We start from the raw sequence: 19,411 nt of genomic DNA on the forward strand, positions 1-19,411 counted from the left end.
CCAGGTGAACTTTAGTTTAATCATCTTCACCTGCAAAATAGCATTGTCCCTTGATAAAAATCACAAAGATAAATTAGTCTTTAAGTGTTCTTGCCCTTTTGGCTTTTTGCACTTAATTTTTAAAATTTAGCTTTTTAAATTGTAAGCAGCTAGGGATGGGCAGTAGGGTTTTGTTGTTGTTTTTGTAATGTGTTTAACACTTTGCTTCTCAGTTCTTGCTGTACACTTGGTGAACTTTAAAAGATATATCAATAGCTAGACCCCAGTCCCAAGTGTAGTTCTAATTAGTTAGTCTAAGATAGAATCTGAGTTTTTAAAAGCTCCCAGGGTGGTTCTGATATGCAGCCAGTGTTGAGAATCACTGATTTAGCATTATCTATTGATTTAATTCATTAATTGAAACTGTCCTTTTCTCTGATACTCACAGCTTATTACTCAGCCTGTTAACATTTCTTGGCCTCACTTCACCTCTTGGTATTTACATTTCACTCTCTTAAACTATGCTGCCCCCTATGGCCGATCTGCTGCTTTCCTGTTCTCGAAAGTGGCATTTTAGGTATGACAAAATGATTCTATTAGATTTTGCTGTAGTTGTCATAATTAAAGCCTAACTGTTATCATTTGATGCCAGGTGGTCAGTTTTCTTTTCTCTGTGATTTTTTTTTTAAGAACTGAGGCTGAGCTAGTAAATAAAATTGACAACACATGATAGAAGCTTGCCTAGTTTTAATCCCATCATGGAGAATAATAGGTGATCATTGTATCCACTTTAAAATATAAAACCGATTTTCTCTGCGTGCTCACAGCCTTGTTCTGATTCTTGAAGATCTAGACCTCTACCTAAAATTCTATTACTTCAGATGTTATGTACAAGATGCTGAACATAAACTGTGTTTGAACTTAACTGTTCTGATCATGCCTTATTTTTGTGTGTGTGTCAGAAAATTTATTTCTTCAAAGTGCTTTCATCTGGGTCATTTTATTTACTCTTGGACACACCTTTTTATTGAAGGTAGTGCAGTGAGGACTCAGGCGTTTTTATTCCTGTTTTGTCTTTGGCCTTTCTGCTAACCAGTTCCCTTAACACTTTGATTTGTTGACTGTTGTTTTGGATGAGTATTTAGTTGATATGTAGTGATATATTTCTCCAGAACGAGAAGAAATCTTTGTGAAAACAGAAGTCATTATCTGTTTTTCAGATCTTATTATTGTACCAAATACAATTTTCTGTGCATAATAAATAAATTAAAAAAAATTTTTTTGAGAGGCAGAGGAAGAGAGAGCTTCTGTCTCTGGTTCACTCCCCTAAAGCCCCCAGTGGTGGTGGTTGGGGGACAGGATTGGAGGGTGAAATATGGATACAGTCTAGGTCTCTTTTGGGTGGCAGGAGCCCAATTACTTGAGCCATCATTGCTGCTTCCCAGACTGTGTTAGTAGAAAGCTGGAGTCCAGAGCCAGGCATACAACCCAAGGACTCAGATGTGGGACCTGGGCTCCCCAATGGGTATTTTAACCACTATGCCAAACGTCCATGTCAGAATCACTGTTTTGATGAAAGAAATTACTTGTTGGTTGTCTTCTAGTTGATTGTCACCACCTTCCTTCCAGCACACACACACACACACGCTTACAGATTGTGCTTTTTTTCAGAGATGTTTAGTGTTATCTATCAGAGATTGATTTTTTTCTGTTTTGCTTTTTGTTTTCATATATTTATACCTGAAACTGGTTCAGGTTTATTTAAAATAAGTGAACTCTGAGTTCTTAATACTTTGACAGTAAATGTAGGCTTATTTGCAAATATAGCAATTATTTGCTCTTGTATTTGCCACTGACTGGAGTGTGAAATGCAACATTACTGATACATTGCTAGGAAAGTTACTATATAAGGTTTGTAGGGAAAAGTAATACTTGATTGACTCCCAAACATAGCCATGTGTATATAAACATTGAAAAAAGTGAAATTGTTTGTAGTAATTTCTAAATTTGAGTGTGGTCATTATTTATTAAAGTTTGTCCTTAAAGGAGATGAAAGGAGCAGATTTAAAATGTATAATTACTTGTATTGCATTATTATGTAACAAGAAATCTGAATACTTTGCCGAAAGAGTTTTACATGACAGGCTGAGTTTATGCAGAATACACTGTACTTGTCTGAGCAGGATAATTGACTAATAAGCAGTTTCAAGCCTACTTTTTACATTTATCTTTTTGAACTCTTCCCTGAAGAAATTGTTTATGTTGGCATTTTGAGTGATTAATTAAGAATTTTATAAATTCTGCAATTTCTTTTTAGTTTTTTTAAAAAATTATTTGTTTTGAAAATCAGAGTCAGGGAGAGACAGAGAAAGAGATCCTCCATCCACTGCTTCACTCCCCACATGGCCACAAAGACCAGGGCTAAGCCAGGCTGAAGCTAGGAGCTAGGTGCTTCATTTGGGTCTTCCACGTGGGTGCAAGGGCCCAAACACTCGGGACATCATATGCTGTTTTTCCTGGCCGTTTGTAGGGAGCTGGATCAGAAGTAGTACAGCTAGGACACAAATCAGCACCCAAATGGAACTGCTGGTGTTATGTGGCCTTGCCCACTATGCCAGCTCCCAAAATTCTGCAATTTTCATGGGATATGCTTAAAGATATCTACTGAATTTGTTGTTTGTTTTGACAATTTGCTGACTAAGATAGGTTCTTATTGTAAAAATCAGAAAACCTATTATTGGTTCTCTAGGATTTCTTGAGAACACACTCCTTCTATTGGAATGATGGTGCTAATTGCACCTACTATGACCTTGCTGTGCTTAAAGGGACCTCAGAAGTGATTTTGATTTAGCCTGTATTGGTAATCAGTTTCACTCTTGTTCTAAATAAATAGCCATATAGTAATTCCATCAAATAAACATACTCTGAAGTAGGGAGAAAGCTTAGATACTTTCTCAGGTTTTGCTTAATGAATAACTGTACAGATAATAGCGAAAGAGGTTAAATGCCTCAAATAAGGTTGTTTTTAATGATCAGAGTGTCAAATCTTAAATATAACTTAAAAATTTTACATTTTGTCTAATTGTTTTTGCCTTTGCTTCATACTTGCTGATGAAGGGTATTCTAGAATTATAGCTATTACCAAAAATGGATGATTATTTGAACTCATCGTTAATCCCATTCTCTAAGTTGATAGAAGTGAAAAATATTTTTATAGCCCTTGAATTTTGATGAGCAAAGTTGAATGGGTTTTTTAAAACAACTTTTCAGATAAACTATTGTAGTTGAAGTTATAAGTAAAATAAAGCAACCTCTGAAGAAATAGGTGTTTAATTTTTAATTTACTCTGCCATTCTTTTAATTGGCCAGATTTTATTTGCCTGTTACAAAATTAGACATATAATTTGCTTTTAAAAATGTAGCATTGAAACATCTTCCTATCTTTGGTTTCCATATGTTTAAAATTTAAGTGAACTATTGTGAAGGTTAAAATATTACTTGCTTGGTAGAATGAATAAATTGATGAATGCTTTTTTTTTTTTTTGTAAGTATCTTGAGGAGCAGCTTATACTTGATGGGGAATACAGATTTACAAGCAGGCAGTTTCAGTAAGTGTAATAATAAACATCATGATAAGATGTTAGAGAAGTATGTGATGGATCTACCCTAAGGTTATGGGTTGCTTCCTGAAAGTAACAGGTAAACTGAGAGACTTAAGAGGCCAGAAAATGTTAGTTCAAGATAGAGTCTAAGAGGGTACTAAAACAAAGAATAATATGTGCAGAGGCATACGTAAGTGAGCATGGCATATTTTGGGAATAGCTGCAATTTATGTGGCTGCGATATAGGATATAATAGGAGACTGGCTAGAGATGAGACTGGAACAACAGTTAGAGTCTAGGTCATGGTATTTAAAACATTTTTATTTTTTATTGACACTTAGTAATTGTATGTATTTATGGGATGCATTGCTACATTTCAATATATATATATATATATATATATATACTATATGTAATGATCAGATCAGAGTAATTGGGATATCTATCACCTCAGACATATTCATATGCTATCTTGAAGAATGAGTGTGGGTGTTACACCGCATTGATACCTGACAGTAGTGGCAAGAGTCTGTTGGGAGATAGGAGACTAAACACTTGCTGGATGCTGCACAGGGATCCAGGGAAGAGATGGAGGTGGCATTGTTTTAGCAGGCAGAGTGGCATCACAGACAGGACTTGGTGAGAGGGAAGAAATAACGATCATACATACTGAGTTAGCCAACTAGATTTATGATAGCAGTTTATTGAAAAGGAAAAAAGGAATCCAGATCAATTTGGGAGGACAAGTTGAAATACCTGTGGAAAATCTTAAGTGAAGCTGCCTAGGGTCTGAAACTAAGCAGAGAGATCTGTGCTAGAGATAAGAATTTGAGGGGCCGGCGCTATGGCCCAGTGGGTTAAAACCCTGGCCTGAAGCACCGGCATCCCATATGGGTGCCGGTTCTAGTCCCGGCTGCTCCACTTCCAATCCAGCTTTCTGCTATGGCCTGGGAAAGCAGTAGAAGATGGCCCAAGTCCTTGGGTCCTTGCACCCATGTGGGAGACCTGGAAGAAGTTCCTGGCTCCAGATCGGTGCAGCTCCAGCCATTGTGGCCAACTGGGGAGTGAACCATTGAATGGAAGACCTCTCTCCTCTCTCTCTGCCTATCCTCTCTGTGTAACTCTTCCAAAAAAATAAATCTTTTTTTAAAAAAAGAACTTAGTAAAGAGTAATTTAAAAAATAATTTGAATGTCTAGCTTATAGGTGGCATTTGAAGTGATGGAAGTAGAAGTGATGCCCACTTAAAAATGTGTAGAATAAGAAGAGTCCAAGGAATTATTGGCATTTAAATGATGTTCAAAGGACAGGAGCCACCAAGATGCAAGAGAAACCACTTGAGTTGAGGCAGAGCAATGAAGGGAAGAGCCTTTTAAAAACTAGAGATAGGTGGAGAGTAGTAACAAAAAGTAACAAGAACAACGAAAGCTGAAAAGTTCCTGTGGGTTTGGTAGTCTTCAGGCATCGCTGATTACCGAAAGTGTTCAGAGGATGGATAGGCTGAAAATGAGCTATCTACAAGGAAAGTAAGTAGAAATTGTGTAAGTTGTTCAGTAAGTACGAACAACTGTTTCAGGAAATTTGGGAGTTTTCAAGAAAATATAGTAGGTGCTGGTTGGAGAATAAATTGTAGCAGAACAAGATTTCTAGAAGTCAGATCAGTTTCAAGATTATTTTAATAGGCTAGGTAAGACATGATGTGACTTGGGCTAGGGTGGTAGCAGTAGAGATGGAAAGAGATGTATTTGAGATATGTGTTAGATAGGAATTGTAAACAAGTTGTTCGAAGGGGAAAAGTGTGAATTCAAGGATCTTTGATCCCTGGGTATTTTTTATCTTGAACACTAGGTGATAGGGATACATCTCACTACTGAAAAATGGTGCACTGGAGAAGGAACCAGGTGTAAAGGGAAAATCCAGACTTGTATTTTGGAAATTTTAAATTTGAGATGTCTATTAGAAACCCATTTATAACATTATCAAATAGACCTTTTATATGTGAATCACAGAGTACCCATTTTGTAATTTCTCCAACTTCTAAACAATAATTTTTCTTTATTTTAATCTCTAATGACCTGCCTTTAAAGTTTGCTTATTAAAAGATGTCCATATTTTGATTTACTGATCACTTGGTTTTCTAGCAGGATTGGGACTATCCCATACTCAATGAAGGTAATAGGATGTCCTTGGGATGTGCATGAGGGGAGTCACAAAATACATTGGATTTGTGCATTAACAAGGTTAGAGTAACTTAATTGTCTGCTTTCTGCCTTTACCTAAAAGCCACACACAATATTGGGCAGTCACTGCTGTTTTAATATTTACTGAATGAAAGCAAAGGCAATTAAAGTGACCTCAAGAAACATCATTTTGTATTATGCAGTAATTTACAATTTTGTAATGATTTGCAACTGAGTAATGTTTACATACAGCACCATACTTGTTAGTGTTTTGTAGATGAATAAACTAAAACCTAAGTAAGTTATATTCTTGGGCAGCTCATTTATAACAATCTTCTCAATCGTTTATTTGTTCCTCCTCTCTAATGTTAAACTGAAGATGCTTATTGCCTACACAGAAGCAGAAGTGAGCATCTCATTTCATATTGTAAAAGAGAAATAATTGTAATTTAGAGTCTTATCAAGAGATACTGGTTTCTTTGAGGTGCCTTGCCAGTAGGCCAGTTTTGAACATGAACTTTTCTAAGGACTTTGAAAGTAGGGGATCTTTGTTTCTTAAATACTTCCTATATGAAAATGTTTACAGATCTTTGTAGTCTCTCTGTTAGCATTGCCCCCAGCTCCTGCCGCCACCTTAAGTAACCTAAAATTTTTCTCCAAAAGTTTGAGAGCATTTGTTTTATGAAAGAGTACTGAGAAGCAAGATGAACTGCTAAGTCACTCAGGACTTGTGTATTACAGCTAGGATTATAATTTGGAGTCATTAACTACTCAGTTAAAATTATAATGACCTGTAATTAGCTTGGAGAAGTTGTAGATTATCAAGAACTGATTAGACTCTATTTATTTTTATTTCTTTTAAAGTGCTGGATATATTTTAGATTCCCTCTACATTACAATTTTGAGAACATTTTTAAAAATACTCTGGTCAAATTTAACATAGCGATGTCTTATCAATTTTTCCCAATTTGACAGAGGAAAATAAGTTGTGGCAAGATAACTGAGACTTAGACAAAAAAAGTCAGTTGGGCTACTTTATTGTTACTTTATTGATTTTATTTTCCTGCTAAAACCTCCAGACAAGCTGAAATGAGATGATTATACGTCGTCTCCTTAAGTAGTTTTCCACATGCATTTGGGCTTCCAGTGAATGAGCCAGTCTAACTTTGAATCCAAAGTGGAAATGAAGTAACACATGTAGCATGGAAATGCTTTTAAGATACATTTACTTTCCATAGTCATGTTTCCATCGTAGGAAATTTTGATCATTTATAAAATAAATAAAAATAAATAAAATAAAATAAAATAAAATAAAAATAAAATTTTTAAATATTTTAAATATTTTAAATAAAAATAAAAAAATAAAATAAAATAAAAATAACACAGCTGTTACCAGATACCCAGGCACTGGTTTATATATTATAAATATATATATAGTTAATTTATTTATTTGAAAGGCAGACAGAGATCTTCATCAGCTGGTTCACTCCCCAAATGGCTGTAATAGTCAGGTCTGGACCAGGCTGAAGCCAGAAATCTGGAACTCAGTTCTAGTCTCCTTTGTGAGTGGTAGGGGCCAAAGTACATGAGCTGTCATCTGCTGCTCTTCCAGCCCCCCTGCAGGTAGTTGGCTCCCTAGCAAAGCAGCTGGAACTCAAACCAGCATCCAAACTTGGGACCCCAGTGTTGCAGCCTGCGGGGGTATTTCATATATTCTGATAATATTTTTGATTTGGGTCGCCTGGATGACCTGACACACAGTATGTTTCAACATATTTTGAGAACTGCTTTTTTTTTTTTTTAAGCTCTAGAGAAGTAGCTTTTATGGAATTGGAATGACTGTCTTAGGATAAGATACTTAGTATGAGTCATAAATGAGTCTCAGTTTGCATGGTTTTCTAAACTCATTTAAAGAATATGCAATGAAATGCCATTTCTTTTATAATGGCTTTATTATTTTTACAAAAAAATTATAGACTAATTTAAAAATAACTCAAAAAGGAATATTTCAGGGACTGTCTCTGTGGCACATTGGATTGAGCTTCTGCTTGGGATTCCTGTATCCCATATCAGAGCTCCAGTTTGAGTCCTGACTGCTCCACGCATCAGATCCAGTATCCTGCAGATGCACCAAGGGGGAGATAGCAGATAATGGCCCAAGTACTTGGGTTCCTGCTACCATCATGGGAGAACCTGGATGGAGTTTCTGGCTTCTGTCTCTAGTCTGAAGTAGCCCTGGTTGTTGCGAGCATTTTGGGGAGTGAACCAATGAATGGAAAACATATCTCTGTCTCTGTCACTTTGCCTCTTGAATAATTAAATCTGGGGTGGTGGTGGAATATTACAAAGCTAGAAAATAAAAAATCTCCATCTAGAGGAGACCTCTTAAATTTTTGAACATGTTCCCTTATTTTCCCATTAATGGTATCACATATTTGCTATCCTGCAATTCATTCTTTTCACAAATTTAAGTAGCATACTTCCAACAAGAAATACTACAATCAATTTATCATTTTTTAAAAGATTTATTTCATTTATTTGAAGGGCAGAATTACAGAGAGGCAGAGGAAAGAGAGGTCTTCCAACTGCTGGTTCAGTCCTCAAATGGCCTTAACAGAGAGCTGGGCTGATCCAAAGCCAGGAGCCAGGAGCATCTTCTGGGTCTCCCTGAAGGTCCAGGGGCCCAAGCACTTGGATCATCTTGTGCTGCTTTCCTGGGCACGTTAGCAGGGAGCTGGGTTGGAAGTGGAGCAGCTGGGGCTCGTCTTTATGGGATGCTGGGGTGACAGGTAGAGGCTCAACCCACTAAGCCACAATGCCAGCCCCTAGTATTCTGCTTTCTAAAGTCCAATGTTCTACATCTCAAAAAATTTGTATAACATGCCCTATTAACTCATCTTTATTCCTTGTTTTTTCTTGTTTCATTGGAAGTGGATTTTGAATAAAAAAAGTAACATACAGCTAACTTTTTTGAAATAAAAATGTATTTAACCTTTCTATAATGTAATTGTTATAGATGTACTTATAATGTGATATCTACAGGTTTTCCCACCATTTTTAATTTTAATGAAATCACAGAACCTTAAGTCATGTTTAGTCACAGTACTGTGAATCATTTGTTAATAAATGTTTTCATTGTTATTTTATCATAGCTTCATCTCTAAATTTTCAAATAAATCTGATTTTAGACTCTTAGTTATTAATATTCTAGGGATATTGCCAAAAAAAGCTTCATGTCCTATATTCTGTGCCAGTTTCTTAAATTAGAATCTTGGATTTTATCCTCAGCATGTCACAGTAGTGGTGCTGCTGGTTGCTATGATACAGTGCTTGTTCTATAATTTGTAGCATGAATTCTATATGAGATCTTACTTCAGATTGCAAATATGTGAGCAGCAGTAATTGGGGATATGGCATATTTTTCCTTTATGGAAAAGTACACTTCCAAAACTGTTATTTCTGTTATAAATGATAATACTTGCTACTTCAAGTTATCCTTAAATGTGAAATAGAGGACTAATGATGAGCAGCTTGAAATAACTTGGTTATCCCTAAGAATTTTAGTTTGTCATATTGTTTTTAATGAGGATGGGCAAGAAGAAGAAAAAGACTTTATGATAAGGAAGATATTAAAATTTCAGTGTTCTACTTGGTATTTGAGAACTTTAGAGAAATCAGTATATACTAAATTTTCTGGTAAGGTGCATTTGAAACAATATCAACAAAGCCTCATTACAGGTAAAACTCCAAAATATCTTACTGCACTGGATTAAAAAAATGTACTGTATTTTTTAAAATTCAGTGCACAGACCTCTACATAGCCATATTAATAAAGTAATACCTCTTTTCCATTTTTTGTGTTGGTTTGGGAGTTTTCATTTACCCCACTTTTTTTTGAAAAACTTTATTAATCAATTTAGTATTATAAATTTTAGTCAACAAAGACAAAACAAGGGAGTTCTAGCTAAATATGTGCTGTATACACATTTGTGGTAAAATGAAGTTTATGTGATTATTGACCAGTGGCATTACTATAATTGTCTTTAAATTTTTACTGTCTTTAATAATGTCTTGAGGATTTGATATGGAAGTGTTTCAGAGACTGGGACTGGACTAAATTTTTAAAACAGCTTTATTGAGGTAAAATTCACATACCATGTAATTCTCCCATTTAAAGTGTACAATTCACTGGCTTTTAGTATATTCTCAAGTATGTTCAATCTCAAAAGTCAATCTTAGGCCGGCGCTGCGGCTCACTAGGCTAATCCTCCGCCTTGCGGTGCCGGCACACCGGGTTCTAGTCCCGGTCGGGGTGCCGGATTCTGTCCCGGTTGCCCCTCTTCCAGGCTAGCTCTCTGCTATGGCCAGGGAGTGCAGTGGAGGATGGCCCAAGTGCTTGGGCCCTGCACCCCATGGGAGACCAGGATAAGTACCTGGCTCCTGCCATCGGATCAGCGCGGTGCACCCGCCGCCAGCCACGGCAGCCATTGGAGGGTGAACCAATGGCAAAGGAAGACCTTTCTCTCTGTCTCTCTCTCTCTCTCACTGTCCACTCTGCCTGTCAAAAAAAAAAAAAAAAAGTCAATCTTAAAATAGTTTGATCACTTGAAAAACAAGTTCCTGTGTCCCTTTTAACTATCTTGTAACTACCCTAGTCCCTAAGTACTCTTCTTCCCTCCAGCCCTAAGCAACCACTAATCTACCTTCTGTCTCTATGAATTTCTGAATTCTGAACATTACATATATATTTTTTTTTTGACAGGCAGAGTGGACAGTGAGAGAGAGAGACAGAGAGAAAGGTCTTCCTTTGCCGTTGGTTCACCCTCCAATGGCCGCCGCGGCTGGCACGCTGCAGCCGGCACACTGCGCTGATCCGATGGCAGGAGCCAGGAGCCAGGTACTTTTCCTGGTCTCCCATGGGGTGCAGGGCCCAAGCACCTGGGCCATCCTCCACTGCACTCCCTGGCCACAGCAGAGAGCTGGCCTGGAAGAGGGGCAACCGGGACAGAATCCGGCGCCCCAACCGGGACTAGAACCCGGTGTGCCGGCGCCGCTAGGTGGAGGATTAGCCTAGTGAGCTGCGGCGCCGGCCTGAACATTACATATTAAAGTCATCTTTTGCGACTTCTTTAATTTTCTACAGTTTTTTCAAGGTTCATCCATGTTGTAGTATGTATCAGTAATTGATTCTTTTTTTTTTTTTTTAAGATTTATTTATTTATTTGAAAGTCTTACACAGAGAGGAGAGGCAGAGAGAGAGAGAGGTCTTCCGTCCGATGGTTCACTCCCCAGTTGGCCGCAACAGCTGGAGCTGCGCAGATCCGAAGCCAGGAGCCAGGAGCTTTTTCCGGGTCTCCCACGCAGGTGCAGGGGCCCAATGACTTGGGCCATCTTCTACTGCTTTCCCAGACCATAGCAGCGAGCTGGATTGGAAGAGAAGCAGCCAGGACTAGAACCGGTGCCCATATGGGATGCTGGCGCTTCAGGCCAGGGCGTTAACCTGCTGCGCCACAGCGCCGGCCCCAGTAATTGATTCATTTTTATGAATAATATTCTGTTGTATGGCTATACCACATTTTATTCATACATGCATCATTTGGGTTGTTTCTACATTTTGGCTATTACAAATAATGCTGCTTTGGGTCCAGTGCTGTGGCGTAGTGGGTAAAGCCGCTGCTGCAGTGCCAGCATCCCATATGGACACCAGTTTGAGTCCCAGCTGCTCCGCTTCCAATCCCGCTTTCTGCTGTGGTCTGGAAAGGCAGTGTAGGATGGCCCAAATCTTTAGGTCCTTGCACCCACGTGGGAAGACCCGGAAGAAACTACTGGCTAGATGCAGCTCTTAGCTGCTACAGCGAACTGGGGAGTGATCAAGTGGATAGAAGACCTTTCTCTCTCTCTTTCTGTGCATCTCCTTCTCCCTCTGTGTAACTTGGACTTTCAAATAAATAAATGAATCTTTAAAAAAAAAATAATGCTGCTATAAGTATTTATGTACAATTTTCTATGTAGATACATGTTTTCATTGCACTTGGGTGAGCATTAAGGAATGGAATTGCTGAAGTCAGATGGAGATTCTGGGTTTCATTGCTGGAGGAATTGCCACACTCTTCCACAATAGCTGTACCATTTTACATTTTGCCACATTCTTCCACAGTGGCTGCACCATTTTACATTCCCACCTGTAGAGAATGAGGGCCTGTTCACTCCACATCTTTACCAATACTTCTTATTCTGATTTTTATTTTTCACTTATAACCATCCTAATGGATGTGAAGAGGTGTCTCGCCGTGGTTGTGATTTACATTTCCCTAATGACTAATGATGTGTCAAGCATCTTTTAATGTGTTTATTGGTCATTTATGTATCTTCCTTGGAAAAAAATCTCTTCAGATCCTTTGCCCAATTTTTAATCAAGCTGCTTTTTTTTTTTAATAATTGAAAGAATTTTTTTTTTAAGATTGATTTATTTATTTGAAAGGCAGGGTTACAGAGAGAGAAGGAGAGACAGAAAGAAGGAAGGGAGGGAGGGAGGGAGGGAGGGACAGAGGGTTGGTTACAGAGAGAAGGAAAGACTGGAGGGAGGGAGGCTGGGAGCCTCTCCAGGGAGGGAGGAAGGGAGGGAGGCTCTCCTTCTGCTCGTTCACTCCCAAAATGACACAACAGGCAGGACTGGACCAGGCTGAAGACTAGAGATTCATCGGGATCTTATACAAGGGTAGCAGAATGGGTGAAGTACTTGGGCCATCTTCTGCTGCTTTCCCAGATAGGAAGTGGAGCAGCTGAGACCCAAACTGATGCCCATAAGTTACGCTGGCACTGTAGGCAGCAGCTTAACATGCCATGCCATAGTGCCAGCCCTAAGAATTCTTATTCTTGATATAAGTCCGTTGGGCTGTTTATTTTCTTGATGAAAAGAACAACAAATGTTTTAAATTTTCATTGTCTAAATAAATCACCTTTTTCTTGTTATGCTTATGGTATCATATCTAAGGATCTCTTCCCAAATGTGAGGTCATGAAGATGACCTGTATGTTTTCTCCTAAGAACTTCATAATTTTAACCTTTTGGTTAAAATTTAGATCTTTGGCCATACTGAGTTAATTTTTGTATAGCATATAATATTAATTCATTCTTTTGCATGTAGTTACCCAGTTGTCCCAGCACTATTTGTTGGGTTCTTTTTCCACGAAATGGTCTTGGTGCCCTTTCTGAAAATTGATTGGCCCATGATTTTATTTCTGGATTCTCAATTCCATCCCATTGATCTATATGTATGCTTATATTCTTGCATCTTTATCACACTGTCTTCATTACTGTTGTTTCATAGTAAATTTTTCATAGTAAATTTTGAAATGGCGACATGTGAATCTTCCTACTTTTTCAACATTGTTTTGGATATTCTGGGTCACTTGAAATGATAGATTAGGTTACTGACATATACCATTCCCCTCTAAGCAGTATTTTAACTGTTTGATGAGTTTCTGTATGTTGTGTCTTCATTTACATTTGTTTCAAAGTACTTTCTGATTTTCCTTTAGATTTCTTCTTTGATCCTTAGTTATTAGGAGTGTATTGTTTAATGTCCTCATTTTTGTGGGATTCTCTCTTTTTTTAATCTTTGTATGATTTCTGTCTTCCAAATTTTTTTCAGGTTTGTTTTATGACTGTCATTTAAATTGTCTTGGAGATTATCCCATGTATAATTCAGAATATTCTTCTGTTAGGTGGAATATTCCAAAATTACATAGTGTTGTAAGTGTAAGGTCTAGTTGGTTTATGATATGTACAAACTTTCTGTGTCTTTGTTGATCTTATACCTCATTGTTCTATTCGTCATTGAAAGTGAACTCTTGTCTCCAACTGTTATTGCTGAATTGTCTATTTCTGGGATGGGTTTTTAAACCAGACTGAGTCTCCCATCTGGATGGCAAGGACCCCAGTACTTGACTCTCCCAGGGTGTGCATTATCAGGAAACTGGATTAGAAGCCTCGCTGGGACTTGAACGCAGGCCATGTGGGATGCAAGTGCCCCAAGTGGTGTCTTTTTTTTTAAATTTTTTGACAGGCAGAGTGGACAGTGAGAGAGAGAGACAGAGAGAAAGTTCTTCCTTTTGCCGTTGGTTCACCCTCCAGTGGCCGCCGTGGCCAGCGCGCTGCGGCTGGCGCACCACGCTGATCCGATGGCAGGAGCCAGGTACTTATTCTGGTCTCCTGTGGGGTGCAGGGCCCAAGCACCTGAGCCATCCTCCACTGCACTCCCTGGCCACAGCAGAGAGCTGGCCTGGAAGAGGGGCAACCGGGACAGAATCTGGCACCCCGACTGGGACTAGAACCTGGTGTGCCGGTGCCGCAAGGCAGAGAATTAGCCTAGTGAGCCACGGCGCCGGCCGCCAAGTGTTGTCTTAAATGCTGGGCCAAATGCCTGCCCCAAGTTAGATCATTTTTAAAAATCCTCTGACAGTCTCTGCCTTTGATTGGCTTAATTCATCCACATTTAATGTTACTTTTGATATAAAATTTTATTTTGTTTTCTGTGTACCTCCTTTATGTTTGTGTGTATTTGTGTTTCTCCTTTCCTGCTTTCTTTAGTAGTAGTAAATGAATGTTTTCTAATGCAGTATTTAAATTTGTTTAATGATTTTTTTTCACTGTACTTTTTTGAAGCTTAGTTTTTTGCTCTTGGGTTTTATTATATTTTGAGGATACTTCAGAATGTAGAAAATGAAATGAAAAGATGTATTTATTTTGTTGCAAAAATCTTGAAATATGCATAGTTTTTCATAATACACATTTTCCATGAACTTTTCAAAGTGCTCTTCTAGATTACATTTCTATACATTAACAACCTAATAATACATTATATATGTGCTATTTTTACAGTGACTTAAAACCACTTAGGAGGAGAACAAATACATTTATGATGTCTTGTATAATTACTTTTACTCATATTCTTTAGGTTTTTTGTTTATTGATTTGAATCATCATCTGTAGTTATTTACTTTACACTTGCAGGAATTTCTTTGTTTCTTGAAAAGCAGGCAAGTGATAACATCTCTGAATTTTTGCTTATCTGGCAGTATCTTTATTTTGCCTTAAATTTGAAAGATAAGTTTGCTAGATATAGGATTTTTTTGACAGTTTTTTTCTTTTAAACTTTGAATATGCTACTTTACAACTTTCTGGCCTCCATTATTTTTGCTGATAAGTCAGCTGTTAACTTTAGCCCTTATAAGTGACTAATCGGTTTTTTCAAAATTTTCTCCTTGACTTTGTGAAATTTCAGCATTGTTACGATCTCTGTGGATCTTATTTTTTGCTTTTTAAAGACTTATTTATTTGAAAGGTAGAATGGTGGTTGGAGTGGGAAGCAGGGAGAGGTGTAGGTATCTTCATTCCACTGGTTCACTAGAAGCCTGGGTTGGGCCAAGCCAAAACGAGAAGGCTGGAACTCCATGCAGGTCTCCCATGTAAATGGCAGGGACCCAAGTGCCTAGGCCATCATTCAGTGTCTTCCCAGGCCCGTTATCAGGAAGCTGTATAGGAAGTGAAGTACCTGAGACTTGAAACAGCTCTCTGATATGGGATGCAAACATTCCAAGCTTTGGTTTAACTTGCTGTTCACAGCATCCACTCCTCTGTGATCTCACTGAATTAATCCTTCTTGGAGTTTGTTGAGCTTTCTAATATGCTGGCTTAGTGTTATAAATTTGGGAAGTTTTCAATTATTATTTTTCAGATTTTTTTTCCGTTCCTTTATTCTTCTATTACTTCCATTATACTTATATTGGTACACTTGGTGATGTCTTACAGGTCTCTCAAGCTCTGTCCTTTTGTCATCATCCTTTTGTCTTTCTGTATTTCAGACTGCATGATTTTATTGATGATACATTTCCAAGTTCCCTAGTTCTTTCTGAGGCCAGTTCACATCTTTTGTTGAGTCCCTTAAAGTTTTTCATTTTATTATACTTTTTAACTCCAGAATTTCTATTTGATTCTGTTTTTGTGAAATTTTTAAAAGATTTACTTATTTGAAAGAGTTAGAGGGAGAGACAGAGATATTTATACCTGCCGGTTCACTCCTTAGATGACCACAATGATTAGGGTTGAGCCTGGCTGAAGCCACCAGCCAAGAGTGTCTTCTGGGTCTCCCACGTGGGTGCAGGGGCCCAAGCACCTGGGTCATCATCTGCTGTCTTTCCCAGGTGCGTTAGCAGGGAGCTGGATTGGAAGTGGAACAGTCTCAAAGCAGAACCCAAACTGGCACTCATGCTGACACTGCAGATGGCAGCTTAACCCTCTGTGCCACAGTGCCTGCTCCATAAATTCTCTTTATTGACTTCCTCTAGTTGAAGTGATATTACCAGACTCTTCTTTACCTCTTTAATCATGGTTTTCTTTTTAGTTCTTTAAACATATTTATAATGAATAATTTGAAGTCATTCTGTTAAATCCAACATTTGGTCACTCTTCACAGGTAGTTTCTGCAGTCTCCCTTTTTTTTTTTCCAACTGATGGATCCTATGAAACTACTTCTTTGTGTACCTTATACTGAACATTTTAAATAATATATTGTGGGGCCAGCGCTATGGCATAGTAGGTAAAGCTGCTGCCTGCAGTGCCTGTATCCCATATGGGTGCCACTTTGGGTACCAGTTGCTCCACTTCAAATCCAGCTCTCTACTGTGGCCTGGGAAAGCAGTAGAAGATGGTCCAAGTCCTTGGGTCCCTGCACCCACATGGGAGACCCAGAAAGAAGCTCCTGGTTTCGGATCAACCCAGCTCCAGCTGTTGTGGCCATTTGGGTAGTGAACCAGAGGATGGAAGACTTTCTCTCTCCCTGGTCCCCACTTCCTGCCTCACTGTAACTCTGCCTTTCAAGTAAATAAATATTTAAATATATATATATATATTATATATATAGAGAGAGAGAACTTCCAATTCGCTTATGGCCCTGTCTAAATACTGACAAAGACTGTATTCAAAAGGCTTCCACAGTCTTGGCAGCTCATGTCAAGAGCCTCAGGTGATCACTGACTTCGTACATAAGAGTGTCAATTGTTAAATTAACAACAGGAGTCACTGTGCACTTACTTCCCATGTAGGACTTCTGTCCTCAATGAGTTGCATTATGAGAATTAACTGTAAAACTTGTTCTCAGTGTGTGTGTACACACAAATTGTTGAAACCTTTACTTAGTATAGAGTTGGTCTTTTGTGTATAAAGTTAATTGAAAATGAATCTTAATGGAGAATAGAACTGGGAAGGGGAGAGGGAGGAGAATGATGGGTGATAGTATAGGTGGGAAGATGGGTATGGTAGGAAGAATCACTATATTCCTAAAGCAGTACTTATGAAATTTGTACTCATTAAATAAAAGGTTTCTTTGGGGGTGGGTGGACTAGTTCCAGAGGCTTTTAACTTATTGTTTCAAATGTAAATTTTATCAGTCTCCCTGGTGAGCAGTTCTATAGTCTTCTCAGTTTGCCTTACTGGAAATTGATCTCCCTCTTGACTAAATTTTTTTTTCTAAGATCTATTTATTTATTCGAAAGTCAGAGTTACAGAGAGTTCTTCCATTCACTTGTTCACTCCCCAATGACCACACCAGCCAGGGCTGGACCAGGCTGAAACCAGGAGCCAGGAACTTCTTCCAGCTCTCCCACATGTGTGGCAGGGGCCCAAACAGTTGGACCATCTTCCTATGCTTTTCCTAGGCCATTAGCGGGGAGCTAGACCTAAAGTGGAGCAGCTGGGACACACAAATCAGCACCCATATGAGATGCTAGCCCTGCAGGTGGTAGCTTTACCTGCTGTGCTACAATGCTGGCCCTTGAGCTACAATTTTAACTTGCTTTGTAGTAATAATTAGTTCATTACTCTTATCTAGGACTTCACAGGTTTCAGGTACATAATCCTGCCAATAAATTTGAAAACGTAGAGGAAATGGGAAAATCCCTTGAAATAAACAGCTTTCTGAAACTGACAGAAAAAAAAAATCTGAGTAGTCATATCTATTTGATTGAATACTAATTAAAAACCCTGATTCCCCCTTTTAAAAGCACTCAGTGGACCATTTGCTAATGACCCATTGAGCCGTCCAAAAGGGGCAGAGCCAAAACACTGCTTTTGGGTGAAGTTGTATTGTGTTATTTTGCTTTAATCAGTAATGTAACTGCAAGGTGTCCAGTGCATAACAAATCTTCCCAGTCAGATGAATCAATTAATTCACAAGCTTTTATTGGGATTCCGCTCCCGGGTGAGGTTGGTCCCAGTAGAAGGGCTGGGGAAGGTTGGGAGGGCTCCTTTTATAGATACAGGGCATGGGGGTTAAAGGTTGAGAGGCAGGTCTGATCCTCATTGGTTGACCTTTAGGCACCCGTGGGGACCTTGACAAAGACTTTTCGTTCCTGGAAGTGCAAGTAGGGACTCTCCATTCCCAGAAGTGTAGGCCTTCTCTCCTTGTGGATCCCAAAGCTACCAGTGAGAAGATGTTTAAAAACAAAACAAAACAAAAAAAACCTGATAAGAACATTAAAAGTAAGGAAAATTGCTGACCAATATCTCTTAGGATCATTGATTTTAAAACATTATACAAAATATAGGCCAGCGCCGCGGCTCAATAGGCTAATCCTCCGCCTTGCGGCGCCGGCACACCTGGTTCTAGTCCCAGTCGGGGCACCAGATTCTGTCCCGGTTGCCCCTCTTCCAGGCCAGCTCTCTGCTGTGGCCCGGGAGTGCAGTGGAGGATGGCCCAAGTGCTTGGGCCCTGCACCCCATGGGAGACCAGGAGAAGCACCTGGCTCCTGCCTTCAGATCAGCGTGGTGCGCCGGCCGCAGCGCACTGGCCGCGGCGGCCATTGGAGGGTGAACCAACGGCAAAGGAAGACCTTTCTCTCTGTCTCTCTCTCTCACTGTCCACTCTGCCTGTCAAAAATAAATAAATAAATAAATAAATAAATAAAAATAAATAAATAAACATTATACAAAATATAAACAAATTGCATATAGAAATATATAAATAAGAAGATACAGACATGATTAAGTTGGCTTTATGCCAGAAACGTAAGGTTTTTGTATTAAAAGAATTGATTCATTGCACAGGCATTTGGCTTAGTGGTTAAGATACCCACATTCCATATTGGAGTGTCTGGGTTCAAGTCATGACTCCACTCTTGATTCTAGCTTCCTGTAAATATGCAACCTGGGAGGTAGCAGGTGGTGGCTTAAGTGTTTGGGCCCTGCCATTCATGTGGGAAACCTGGTTTGAATTTCTGCTCTTAGCTTCAACTGCTGAGGATATTTAGGGGTTAACCAGTGGATGGGAGATCTTTCTCTTCTCTGAGCCTATCAAGTAAATAGAATTTTTAAATTTTTAAAAATGTATTCACTGGGGCTGGTGCTGTGGTGTAGTGGGCTATGCCTGTGGTGCTAGAATCCCACATGGGTGCCAGTTCAAGTCTTGGCTGATCCACTTCCAATCCAGCACTCTGCTATGGCCTGGGAAACCAGTAGAAGATGGCCCAAGTACTTGGATCCAACCCATGTGGGAGACCCAGAAGAAGCTTCTGGCTCCCAGCTTTGGATCGGTGCAGCTCCAGCTGTTGAGGCCATTTGGGGAGTGAACCAGCGATGGAAGACCTTTCTCTTT

General features: G+C 39.0%; 1 protein-coding gene and 1 non-coding gene across 5 annotated transcripts in view; both read left to right on the top strand.

The window, feature by feature from the left end:
- PPP2R5A (protein phosphatase 2 regulatory subunit B'alpha) overlaps nt 1-19,411 on the top strand; it is a 76,671-nt gene that overhangs the window by 7,634 nt on the left and 49,626 nt on the right. The window lies entirely within an intron of this gene.
- LOC127483628 (small nucleolar RNA SNORA21) lies at nt 17,810-17,940 on the top strand. Its single transcript, XR_007910066.1, has one exon. It is a non-coding gene; the product is annotated as a small nucleolar RNA SNORA21 (small nucleolar RNA).

The sequence above is a fragment of the Oryctolagus cuniculus genome, chromosome 13 (assembly GCF_964237555.1).
Source record: "Oryctolagus cuniculus chromosome 13, mOryCun1.1, whole genome shotgun sequence".
Lineage (NCBI taxonomy): Eukaryota > Metazoa > Chordata > Mammalia > Lagomorpha > Leporidae > Oryctolagus > Oryctolagus cuniculus.